This window comes from Ranitomeya variabilis, chromosome 1 (genome assembly GCF_051348905.1).
Source record: "Ranitomeya variabilis isolate aRanVar5 chromosome 1, aRanVar5.hap1, whole genome shotgun sequence".
Taxonomy (NCBI): domain Eukaryota; kingdom Metazoa; phylum Chordata; class Amphibia; order Anura; family Dendrobatidae; genus Ranitomeya; species Ranitomeya variabilis.
The window spans coordinates 970,401,554-970,414,467 of NC_135232.1; the positions used below are offsets into that span (position 1 = coordinate 970,401,554).

The 12,914-nt window shown below is 44.2% G+C and overlaps 1 protein-coding gene across 1 annotated transcript in view; it reads left to right on the forward strand.

Annotated features, from left to right (window-relative positions):
- The first annotated feature begins 677 nt into the window (after positions 1-677).
- Positions 678-12,914, forward strand: part of TRIM2 (tripartite motif containing 2) — a 141,164-nt gene continuing 128,927 nt past the window's right edge. The window contains exon 1 of the mRNA XM_077279340.1: positions 678-895. The gene's annotated coding sequence lies outside the window, so the exon portion shown is untranslated. The remainder of the gene's footprint in view (positions 896-12,914) is intronic.

Sequence of the window (12,914 nt, forward strand, 5' to 3'; positions counted from 1 at the left end):
TGAACAAAGCCTTAATATGTCCAGCTATAAGAGATCATTTCTTAAAATAATAATAATATAATTTAATTCTATAGCATAGCACTTTCCAATTCAGAGGGGACAAGTACAGACAAAACCAGACATTAAAGTAGCATATAATACAACACGTACAGAGAAGAGTGAGAGCTCGAAAACAGGCTACGTTCCCACGATGACATTTGGTACTTTATGCTAGATATTTTAGAAGAATTGCAAGTACGGTAACCTATTTTATTTAACGGGTGCAGAAAATCTGCAACATCAAAAACTCTCTAAAAACTCATCATGGGAACGTAGTCTTAGAGTTTTCTGTAAATGTATCATATGTAAAGATCCTTGATGGCAGGGATAATTCATTAATCACACCAGGGCTATATTATGAAGTACAGTTAGCGCATACACCATATAAATGAAAAGGACACATATCACACAAGATGCAGTGAGGAAAAGCCGCTCAATCTTATTTAAGCACAATTCTGAATGTCATGTCACATAGGGTATTATTGTGGGATATTACAATGCAGAAAACAATGGCAATTGTGTGGCTAAAATGAGGCAAAGGGAAATATCAGACAAGCAGCATGTTCCTACTGTTCTCTGTGATAGATCCCATCATTACTATTCCCCCTGATGTCACCATTTGCAGGCAGGAGGTGGTGGAGAACATTGCTGCGCATCATCACATGAGTGTGTGAAAGCCTGAGGCAGCAGGGAGGTCCCATCTGACAGATGCAGAGGATGCAGGCAGCATGCAGGGCCAGTAACCCCACCACAGTCTGCCATTCACCAGCAGAAAGACACATCTCATCCAAATCATCTAAGTCACCTCTCTTCTTCTTCTTCTGGAGCAGCCACTGGATCTTTGTGTCTCCTAAATGTGAGTAATCAATGTTCCCATCCCATCCCATGTCTTACATATATCAACGCTTTATGTATCCTGCATGCATTGATCGGGTGTGCGGCAAGGACATGGTTAATAACAAGACATTTGTAGGCTGCAGGGAGAAATGCAAAAAAAAAAAAAAGAGCCTATGGTCATTTATTGTAATGGAAAAAATGTATGAATGAATTCTTGTATGAATGGGGCTTTGTAAGCATTGTAGCTTTACTTGTAGATTTCTAAGTGATTGCTACTGTATCTCTATGAGCATTGTCCCCAATCACCGAGTGTGGATGTCAAGGTGGTCCGCCTGCGTCTGTGTGACCTTGGGGCCAGAGGATGACATTGCTTAGTACTTCTTTTTTGCTGCAGTTTTGGTTTGTTTTGCCTTGTCTAGACATACATGGTTGATTTGCCTTGTTTAACCTTCAGCCTTCAATGACTTGTGTTCACTGGGAAAATCCAGACAGTGACAAGGGGGGCCTCAAAGTTTCAGGGGTGCACAACAGAGTTATTGTGCGATTTAGTCTGGAGTCACATTTTTTTGATTGCACATTTCAGAATTACTCTCATGCACAATGGACATTTCTGAAATGTTAAGGCTTTGTTCACACCACATTCTTGTCTGGATTTAAAAAAAAAAAAAAAACTTCTACACTATATGGTCAAAAGTATTGGGACACCTATACATTACACCTGCTGGGGCTTTTATGGCTTCTCATTCGAAGTCCGTGGGCAGGAATATTGAGTTGGTTGTCACTTTTCAGCTAGAATAACTTCCACTGTTCTGGAAAGGCTTTCTACCTGATTTTAGAGGGTTTCTGAGGGAATATTTGTCCAGTCTTCCAGAAGAACATTTCTGAGGTTAGACACTGATGTTGGCTGAGAGAACCTGGCTCACTAATCTCTGTTCTAGTTCATCCCAAAGGTGGGGTTGAGGTCAGGGCTCTTTGCAGGCCAGTCATGTTTGTCCACACCAAACTCACCCTAGCATGCCATTATGGACCTCGCTTGGTGCATTGGGTGGGCCACAATCATGCTGGAACAGAAAGGGGGCTTCATCAAACTATTCTCACAAAGCTGGAAGCATACAATTATCCAAAATGTATTTGTATGCTGAAGCACTAAGCTGCCCCTTCACTGGAACTAAGGGGCCAAAGTTAGAACCCAGAATAACAAGCGCATAGCATTATCCCTCCTCCACCTAACTCTACAGCTGGCACAATGCAGTCAGGCACCTAACGTTCTCCTACATTCATAAACCCAGACTTGTCCATCAGACTATCAGACAGAGGAGTTGTCTCTCAACAGAACACATTTCCGCTATTCCAGAAACCAGTGATGTCTTTGTTAACGTCGCTCCATCCAACTCTTGGCATTGTGCTTGGTGATGTAAGGCTTGCATGTAGTTGTTTGGCCATGGAAACCCGTGTCATGAAGTTCCTGATGCACAACTCTCATACTGACATTAAAGCGTAACACATCTTATCAGAGGAATCTGCTTCTTTCTCTGCCAAAATTGATCAATCATTATCAGAGTTGTCAGTTCTGAGGTAAAATCTGTAGTCAGTGAGGACAGACTTTTCCCTTACTGAGACAGGAGATGGCAGGCGCTACTGATAATATTATACTGTATGTAGATGATAGGAGGGAGGAGCTTTGCCTCTAGCTCCTCCCTCCTCCATAAAACCTTATCACAGCGGTGGGGAATCTGTTTTCTGCCAAGGGCCGTTTGGATATTTAGACCATCCTACAAATCACGCGCTAACTCCGCCCACAAAGTACGTCCTGACGATGGCGCTGCTGTCAGAATGTAATCTCTCATTGCAGCGCCTCAGCATTCAGTAGTGAACACAGAGTAAGAAAAAATTAATGGCCAGCGGCCAACAAAATACAGCTAGGGGCCTAAACACAGTGGTCCCTGGGAATCTTCCCTGGACATTTAGGAATGTGGTAGGAAGCTCACGCAAACACAGGGAGCACATACAAACTCCTTGCACATGTTGTCCTTGTGGAATTTGATCCCAGGACCCAATTGCTATAAAGCAACAGTATTACCCACTGAGCCACCCTGCTGCCCATTACAAAACTGCTTATTTTCATGTGTATTATTGATTAATGAAATAAAAATGAAAACTTAATTGTAGGGTAGTTTTGTATCCTAGCAGTTATTGAGTCAGCAGAGCATTGGTGACATTTATGGGCCTCAGCACTCGGTGACCCTGCTCTGTAACTTTATGTGGTCTTCACTTCGAGGCCGAGTTTCTGCGGCTCCTAATAATACCACTCACAATTGATCATGGAATATTTAGGTGGGAAGAAATTTCATGAACTGACTAGTGATACAGGACCACACTTAAATTCAATTAGTTCTTTTGGGCGACCCATTAGTTAAAGAAATCTTTGTAATGGCACCAAACGAAGATGTGTGTCCCAATACTTTTGTCCATAAAGCGTATATGCTATATATTACTCAATGGCTTCTAGTGTAAAAGTGTATTGTTTTGGAATCCGGCTGACTTGTTTTTGCCTAAATAACTTTCTTGGAGTAATAAGAAATGTAGGCCACCATTGAAAGTAAAAAAAATGTAATGTTAAAATGTATTTTTCTAATTGAAGTATATGGTTAATTGCTTGTTGAGGTCAGTGAGTTGGTTATTTTAGTACAAATAAAAGAGTAGAAAATGAAAGCTAGGTTTTGGTTGGTGTCCATGGCAAATTTCAACTTAATGTCTCATGTATCTCAACTTTTCCTGCAAGTGCCACAGGCTGTGAATGGGGCAATAAGACATGGTCTACAGCTAATGCATTCAAGCTCTACCTAGACGAGACCTCATGGAAACAGCATACCAGCAATCTGTAGGGGTCTCAGCGGTCAGACCACCCCTCATCCACCATTTATCACCTATATAGATAGTTGCTATATGTTTCTGCAGGAATAAGTGTTTTAAGGGCTTTAATAATTATTACACCATAAAATAACAGAGTAAATCTATGTAATGTATAAGTGTGTAAATAATATATACTACTATCAATGTTTTTATTGATCTGTTATTGTAATTCTGTGCTATTACATTTCGCCTCTTGATGGCTTGTAAATCTGCCTATGACGTCACAACTCTCAAAGGGAATATTCTATTCTGTGAACATAAGAACGCTTTTCTAGCTGCATGTGATATATACTTGGCTTCAGTTAATTTCTTGCTTTGTCTAAATAAATTTTTTAGGGGGGATCATGGAATTGCTGTTTTAGCACCACAATGTTGTTTTTATATAGGAAGTATATTATGTTAATATATTAAAGACAACCTGACATCTGATATATGTCTGGCACTGGCTGTGTGATCTGAGCCATGTATGTCTGACAATGAGACACTCCGATGTTTCAGAAAGAAACAGACGTGTAATAGTCGCTGGGGTCCGAGCTGCACGGCAGACAAGTCGGAGAGGTGGGTGCTCCACAGCTTCTCCCCGCCCTCTACCCTGGATTGTCACACATGTAGGTAGAGCCCTATCAGTCCCTGGCAGTGAGCGGGGAGACGTCACCCCTACGACTAGTGTACAGTGCCGCTCAGTCCCCGCCGGCTACTATTTTCTTTGAAATACCGCAGGGTTTCAGAGACAAACATACCTGGCTGATATCGCATGGATTGGGCAGCATGTATCAGATGTCAGGTTCACTTTACAGATAAAAGCTTGATATTTCCATATGTTCTGCTCGGACATTTGAAAGTCATAGAGAGGGGTCCCCTACACCCCTCAGTGAGTTGGATCGGAGAACAGCTCAGACCTGCCCCATCCATGCATTCCATAGACAACCTTTCATTTCTATTCCCACCATCTAGCACTACCCATACTGTTCAGCAGGTGCTGCAGTGAAACGTCTGCTTAGACCTGGATGTTCCGAGCACCATGTTACATTAAAAACCTGGATCTTCAATGTTTTTATTTTATGGGTGAAACTCCTTTAATTATTATTATTTATTTTTAGAGTACCAATGATTCCACAGTAGAGGGGAAGGAGTTACATACAAATAAAAATGACACTGAACAAGCTAACAATGAGACTGGTACAGAGGGGAGCGGGCCCTGCCCTTGTGGGCTTACAGTCTACGGGCTGTCCCACACGTCCAGATAATTCCGGTACCGGAATAAATCGGTACCGGAGTTATCCGTGTCCGTGTGCCTGGGAACTCACGGAGGCCATACGTGCGGCACACGTGTGCCGCCCGTATGGCGAGTGGGTACCACACGGAGCGTGTGGTACCCACTCTGCATCATGCTGAAGCCGCGATTCATATCCTCTCTGCAGTAGCGTTTGCTGCAGAGAAAATATGAATAATAGTGTTTAAAATAAAGATCTATGTGTCCGCCGCCCTCCCACCCCCTGTGCGCCCCCCCCCGCTGGTCAGAAAATACTTGCCCGGGTCCCCCGTCGGCTGTCGCTCTTTCCTGGTCTGGCCGCGGCTTCTCCTGCATGCGGTCACGTGGGCCCGATCATTTACAGTCATGAATATGTGGCTCCACCTCCCATAGGGGCGGAGCAACTATTCATGATTGTAAATGATCGGCCCCACGTGACCGCATACAGTAGGAGGCGCGGCCAGACCAGGAAGGAGCGAGGGAGCGGGTAAGTATTTTCTGACCAGCGGGGGGGCGCACAGGGGGTGGGGGGGCGGCGGACACCTAAATCTTTATTTTTAACACTATTCTTCATATTTTCTCTATAGCAAACGCTGCTACAGGGAAGATATGAATACCGGCTTCAGTACCATGTGGGGGGGACAGCGCTTACTGTAGCGCTGTCTCCTGCACGCACACGGACCCCAGACGGAGAATGTCCGTGTGAGGTCCGTGTTTTACGCGGACCCATTGACTCTATTGGGTCCGTGTAAAACGTGCGCTCCCACGAACACTGACATGTCTCCGTGTTTGGCACACGGAGACACGGTGGGCAAAAAATCAATGACATCTGAACAGATGCATTGATTTTTATGGGTCTACGTGTGTCAGTGTCTCCGGTACGGGAGGAAACTGTCACCTCACGTACCGGAGCCACTGACGTGTGAAACCGGCCTACAGGATAGTGGGAAAGGTGACAGAAGGTTGGGGGGTTGGGCTGCGGCAGCTCCGGTGCTGGTGAGCTGGGCTATTGTAGGCTATAAGGCCGGTTTCACACGTCAGTGGCTCCGGTACGTGAGGTGACAGTTTCCTCACGTACCGGAGACACTGACACACGTAGACCCATAAAAATCAATGCATCTGTTCAGATGTCATTGATTTTTTGCGGACCGTGTCTCCGTGTGCCAAACACGGAGACATGTCAGTGTTCGTGGGAGCGCACGTTTTACACGGACCCAATAGAGTCAATGGGTCCGCGTAAAACACGGACCTCACACGGACATTCTCCGTCTGGGGTCCGTGTGCGTGCAGGAGACAGCGCTACAGTAAGCGCTGTCCCCCCCACATGGTGCTGAAGCCGCGATTCATATCTTCCCTGTAGCAGCGTTTGCTATAGAGAAAATATGAAGAATAGTGTTAAAAATAAAGATTTAGGTGTCCGCCGCCCCCCCACCCCCTGTGCGCCCCCCCGCTGGTCAGAAAATACTTACCCGCTCCCTCGCTCCTTCCTGGTCTGGCCGCGCCTCCTACTGTATGCGGTCACGTGGGGCCGATCATTTACAATCATGAATAGTCGGCTCCGCCCCTATGGGAGGTGGAGCCACGTATTCATGACTGTAAATGATCGGGCCCACGTGACCGCATGCAGGAGAAGCCGCGGCCAGACCAGGAAGGAGCGACAGCCGACGGGGGACCCGGGTAAGTATTTTCTGACCAGCGGGGGGGCGCACAGGGGGTGGGAGGGCGGCGGACACATAGATCTTTATTTTAAACACTATTATTCATATTTTCTCTGCAGCAAACGCTACTGCAGAGAGGATATGAATCGCGGCTTCAGCATGATGCAGAGTGGGTACCACACGCTCCGTGTGGTACCCACTCGCCATACGGGCGGCACACGTGTGCCGCACGTATGGCCTCCGTGAGTTCCCAGGCACACGGACACGGATAACTCCGGTACCGATTTATTCCGGTACCGGAATTATCTGGACGTGTGGGACAGCCCTAAGGTTGCTTCTGAGAGTTCCGAATGTGGTGGATCACTTGAAAATGCTGCACGCAGAGAAAAATAAGTATCACGGGGAGAGGGTGATTGTAAGGGCTCATGCACGTGGCTGTATTATAGCTCTGTTTTCTACAGAGCCATGAATTTGGCTGCCGTTTGGGCTAGTAAAACTCTACTACTGTAGGCTTTTAGTTTTTATGGAGTCATAGGTAGATAGGTTTTCACTCTGATTTCACATGGAGTTAAAAGACTGTATTACCCAATAGGAGCACTTAGGATGGGAAAAAAATGGGTCTTTACAGTCCAATACTGTAATACTTGTATAGAAAGAGAAATACAATTGTCCCCAAAAGTGATGGAATTTCTGACACTGGTCACAAGTCGTGTGCTCACTTGCCATAGACTTCAGTGCAAGTCGCATATCTTGTGTCTGCGATCTTGGCCACGTTTTACAGAAAAATCACAGCTTATAAAAAGTTGCGGAACAGCAAGTTACACACAAGATGCCCATATTTTGTAGCTGCACGACTGGTCGGAGGATTGCAGTCGTGGAACACTTGTTGTCGTATTGTCCTAGCCTAAATAGTTTTCTGTGGTTTGTCCACAAGAGGGCTGTAGGAACAAATGAATGAAGTGACGTGTCCAAATGTCACAGATACCAGAGTCATGGACAGGAGTTATAGAAACATGTGCTTGAATCATATTGAGAAATGCAGACTTTTAAGTAATGGAAATTGTTCATGTTTTGTTTTTTTGTTTGCTATTTTAAAGCAATGATTTATTAAGGTGTAGACATGTTGCTATACAAAGAACAGAATAAAATGAAATACAAAGAAGAGGGAGAAACCTTATACGCCCAGCTAATAGTATCATTTTTATGAGCAACTATTGATGACAATATAATGTGACGTCATAAAATACAAAGAATCTATGTGGTAGACAACAACTAAATCCAGTCCTGAGAAGATTTTATGTAAAATATATTAAGACCAAGAATCCTTGAAGAGGACTTATCACCTGGTCCTAAGTGACCAGTATTTGTTCTTATTTTATTCCCCCTGACTATTCTGGGTTTTTCTGGCTTTTTTTTATTTGTATTTCTTTAAATTTACCATACAATTTTAGAGATATGGTTCTTTTCATTTAGTGCTAAATTTTTATGGTCTTAAAGGGGTGATGCTTAGAGGGGTTGTCTGGGGGGGGTGACTGCAGACTTATGAAAACACTCAGCTCACTCACTGTGCACTGCAGGGATTTGCCGGTTTCTCAGCCGACAATGGAGGGTATGTATGCGTGGACACGGCCTCGCTCTCCATACACTTAGATGGAGCGAGGCCGCGCTCTCTAGTCAGGCACATCCACTGGCTGGCCGAGTCGCTGGTTGGGGACTCGGCTCATAAGTGTATGGAGCGAGTTACTGCAGACTTAGGCTGGTTTCACACTTGCGTACGGGATTGCTGTGGATGGCAGCGTACTTCCTCCCTTCTTCCTCCCTGAAACCATGCCTACCCTCCGCCTACGCCTCCTTGCATCCTGCGGTGCCTTGTGTACCTATCTTTAACATTGGGTATTGCTTTGGCGCTGCACCGACCGCTACAAAATGCAACATGTTGCGTTCGGTGCAGCGTCAAAACGGCGTATGCGGAGGCATCCTCATACAGCGTATGTCCCTGCGTACCCAATGTTAAAGATAGATACACAGGGCACCGCTGAACGCAAGGAGGCATAGGCGGAGGGTAGGCGGGGTTTCAGGGAGCAAGAAGGGAGGAAGTACGCTGCCATCTGCAGCCCTCCCGTACGCTAGTGTGAAACCAGCCTTATTGATTTGAACCGGACCACCCGTTTAAAGATCTTATGAGCTATGCCCCCTTGTAAAAATCATAAAAATTAGCACAAAATAAAAAAGCTCATATCTGTGGACCTGTATTAGCGGATTTGAAAAAACAAACAAACAACAAAACAGAATAGTCAGGGAAGCAAGAATAAATGAACTAAATGTGATCTGGTGACAGGTCCTCTTTAAAGAGCACCTATCACTAGTCTAAGGCTGCCCTTTTTATTTAGTAAGTGTGTGCAGACACAGAACGGTGACTTCATTAAATATAATTTTGTGTCAAAACTGCTCATAAATGCTTCTAATGCCCCACGAAAGGGCCCAACTTTTTACCAAAGTCATGTGTGAACTTCAAAGGTTGTAGGATCCTGGTATGTAAAGTGGGATCCCACAGCCCTCCAAAGACCCTCTAGCAGTGAAAGATCAACGTCTTGCGAGCTCTCACTCTCTGCGCTAATCCTAAGCTGTCACGTACTGTACTTTACTAAGTAGTTACTGAACGGTAGCATCATTACAGCAGTTACCCTTTAGTAACAGCTTAGTGAAGTATGAGCATGCGGCAGCATTGGATTTGTGGAAAGAGCAAGATCTTTGGAGATCTCACTTTTTCCACTTCGCGAGCTGCCGCAGACAGTTATGTCATCCAAATCTGCATGCCAGGATATCACAACCTGGATGCGCAGACCCGACTTTGGTAGAAAGTCTGGCCTTTTTGGGAGAGGGAGTGGGCAAGTGGGATTAAGAGCACTTAATGAGCTCTTATGAGCCTTTGACACACATTGATACTTAAGAAAACCATCGGTCTGGAGCTGCCCACTCTTTTATTAAATAAAAAGGGCAGCCCCAGATTGGTGATAGGGCAGTACAGATTGTATATACTCAGAGAAGGAACCAACTGGAATAAATAACTTCATCTATAGTAGTAACCTCTCCCTTACTTGGGTTACCATCAATGTACTTAATTGGTCCAAGACTTTTGTGCCTCTCGGTGGTTCGGTGGTTGATTCTCTGGATAACAGTATGGTTTCAAACACTATGTAGTAACTAAAACATAGCAGAGCTATGAACAGCATGGATAAAGCAAAAGAGGAGTCAAACAAAGCTATATTGAGGCGGTGCACTGCAGATTTCAAACATGGCAGTCAGCTCTCCTGCTGGCAAGGTGGCCATGTACTCGGCTTATATACCGCCTCACATCTTTCCCAGCCAGGGAAAGTAAAAAAAAAAAAGATTGCTTCTTGTCTATGGAAATTGGTTTCATTGCTCACGATATTAAAGACTTCTCCATGGAAACAATTTTCAATGGGGAAAATCATTTAGATTTATTCAAATAACTTTTAATAAATGATGTTTTAACGGCCAGTGTCCTAATAGTGAAAAATGCCAGATGACAAGGCAGATCGTTAAAAAATCTCTGTGCAGATTTGTTAACCACATGACTGTAAACTGAAAAAGTATGATAACATGTTCAAAAGAATGTCTCACTACAACTCATTACTCACCTTGTACAAAAATGAGTCAATAAATCAAGGTCACTTCTATATATTACATATTTTACAGTCCAAGCTTTTTAAACAAAAAAACATAGCTGTGGTGCCGCTGCTGAGTGGGTACGAGAGACTTCCACCAGTGGGCGATAGAGCAGAGGACTCAGTAAGGCACAACTAACGGAAACCTGTGGTGCCGCAGCGGCCTTCACAAAGGGGCGGAAGGATAGTCAATAAAGCCAGGTTGGTAACAGACAGGAGCGCGGTACCAGTGGGGAGAAACGAGTGCATAGTCAGAAACAAGCCAGAAGGTCAGAGCCGGAATACCGAGGACGATAGACAGAGACACAGGTCAGAAAACTAGCTGAGTCAAAACACAACAGGGTCTGGTCTCAGGGGAAAAGGCTAAGTCAGGGACGGTTATGGGGAACGTGCAAGCACTGGGAGTCAAGAAACAGCAAGAGGGCAAATCAAGGTGTAATGGGGTCAGCTGCTCAAGCCGAAGACTGGAACTATAACTGACATGGGCTGTCAGCAGCAGCGCAGAGAAATAGCCGACCATGCACCAAAGAGAGGCAGAGAAAGGTTAACCCACACATGACCAGGACAGGAAAGAGATGGAAAAAAAAGATACCCCGACCTGGATCATGACAATAGCTAAGCAGTCTTCACAATATCCTTTTTTATCAATGTTTTATGTCAAAATTGTGGCATAAAAAGCTTTGAAGAGTCGCAAAAACGTGACACAGACTGCTCTAAAATTTTCAGACTTTTGGCTGTCTCATTCCGTTTTTGCCCAGCTCCGATAATCTGCGCAGAGCTGGTCAGAGGGTCATGGCATCCCCGCTGGTCAAACTCATGACGAGTGGTTTTAGGGCACATGGAGGCACACAACACTTTTCAGACACATCAAATTAATTTAGGGCATGTTTCCACGTGGTGTATTACATCAGGATTTGCTGCAGATTGGACGCTGTGTACAGCCGCAGCGTCCAATCTGGAGCGTCCAGATGTTACAGCATAGTGGTGGGGATTTTATGAAATCCCATCTCTACTATGTGCACACGGCCACATACGGCAGCCCTGCGTTTACGCACATGCAGCACATCTTTCTAGACCGCGGCATGTCTATTTATCTAGCGGAGACGCTCCGTCTCCGCAAGATAGAAAACCCACTCAATGGATAGGATGCGGTGATTCCGGATGTGCTCAATGAACACATCCGGAATCACCGTGTGTACAAAGGGGGGCGGTGCTTTGTGCGGAGCGGGGTATCCACTGCGTCCAAAGCGTTACGTTTCCTAAACGTGGAAACATAGCCTAAGAGGCATGTACAAGTGTGTAAACTTGGTTTTTACTGAATAATTAGGGTAAGTTCACACAGGGCGTTTTTGCTGCTTTTTTTTCTGCAGCAAAACCTGAATCTTAGAAATCTTAGCAGGAAAGAAGCTGCATCACAAACTCAGGTTTAGGTGCGTTTTTGGTGCGTTTTTTGTTGCGTATTTGGTGTGTCCTTGTATTTTCAGCAGAAAAAAACGCAGCAAATATTGATACCTGCATTTTTGCTGCATTTTTTTCAACACCCATTCAAGTCAATGGGTGAAAAAATGCAGCAAAAACGCTGAAAGAAGTGACATGCTCCATGTCAAAAAATGCAGCAAAGCACAAAATACTGATCAAACAAAAAACCATGTGTGTGCATGAGATTTCTGAATTCTCATAGGCTTTGCTAGTACTGTAAAAAGCAGCTGAAAATTAGCATAAAAAAAGCAGCAAAAATACGCAGCAAAAAAGTCCTGTGTGAACTTACGATTAATTTGCTACTTTTGTAATTATTATCTACCAGCCATTGCAGCAAATATAAAACACACGTCTGTTCCGTCTATACAGGATGTACACAAAGGAAGTGTATTTCCTTTTACATGTATGTAAATCAAAAAAGTTAAGGAATTCTGGAAAGGCTTCATGGAGAAACAGTGGGCAGATGGGTTTTTATGTTGAATGCCCTGAAGCTCTCTGTCTGCTACAGTCTGACTGCACCGCAACGCTGAGACCAATAGGGACTTGGATGAAACATATGCTATGGGAAACCGAGAATAAAGCAACAGAAACCTGAAATGAGAATCACCATGGAATTAGGTCACAGATTTCAGAGAATGCTAATGTTCATAATTTCACAGAAGGCTGATCTCCCCTAAAGCTCAACAACCAGATAAGATAGAAAGGGAAATCATCTATCTGTATTCATTATTGCCATTTGCATTTAGTGTTTGAAATGTAGCAAATTTGCATTTACAGGGGTTTCTCCTGGGGGATCCAGACTTTAAAACATTTTATTTGGAGCTGATGTTGAAAACACTTTCAACATTGGTCTTTTCTTTAATATGGATTGATTCACAAATAACCTATTAGACCTCAGTGATGATATAGTAACATAGTAACATAGTAAGGCCGAAAAAAGACATTAGTCCATCCAGTTCAGCCTATATTCCATCATAATAAATCCCCAGATCTACGTCCTTCTACAGAACCTAATAATTGTATGATACAATATTGTTCTGCTCCAGG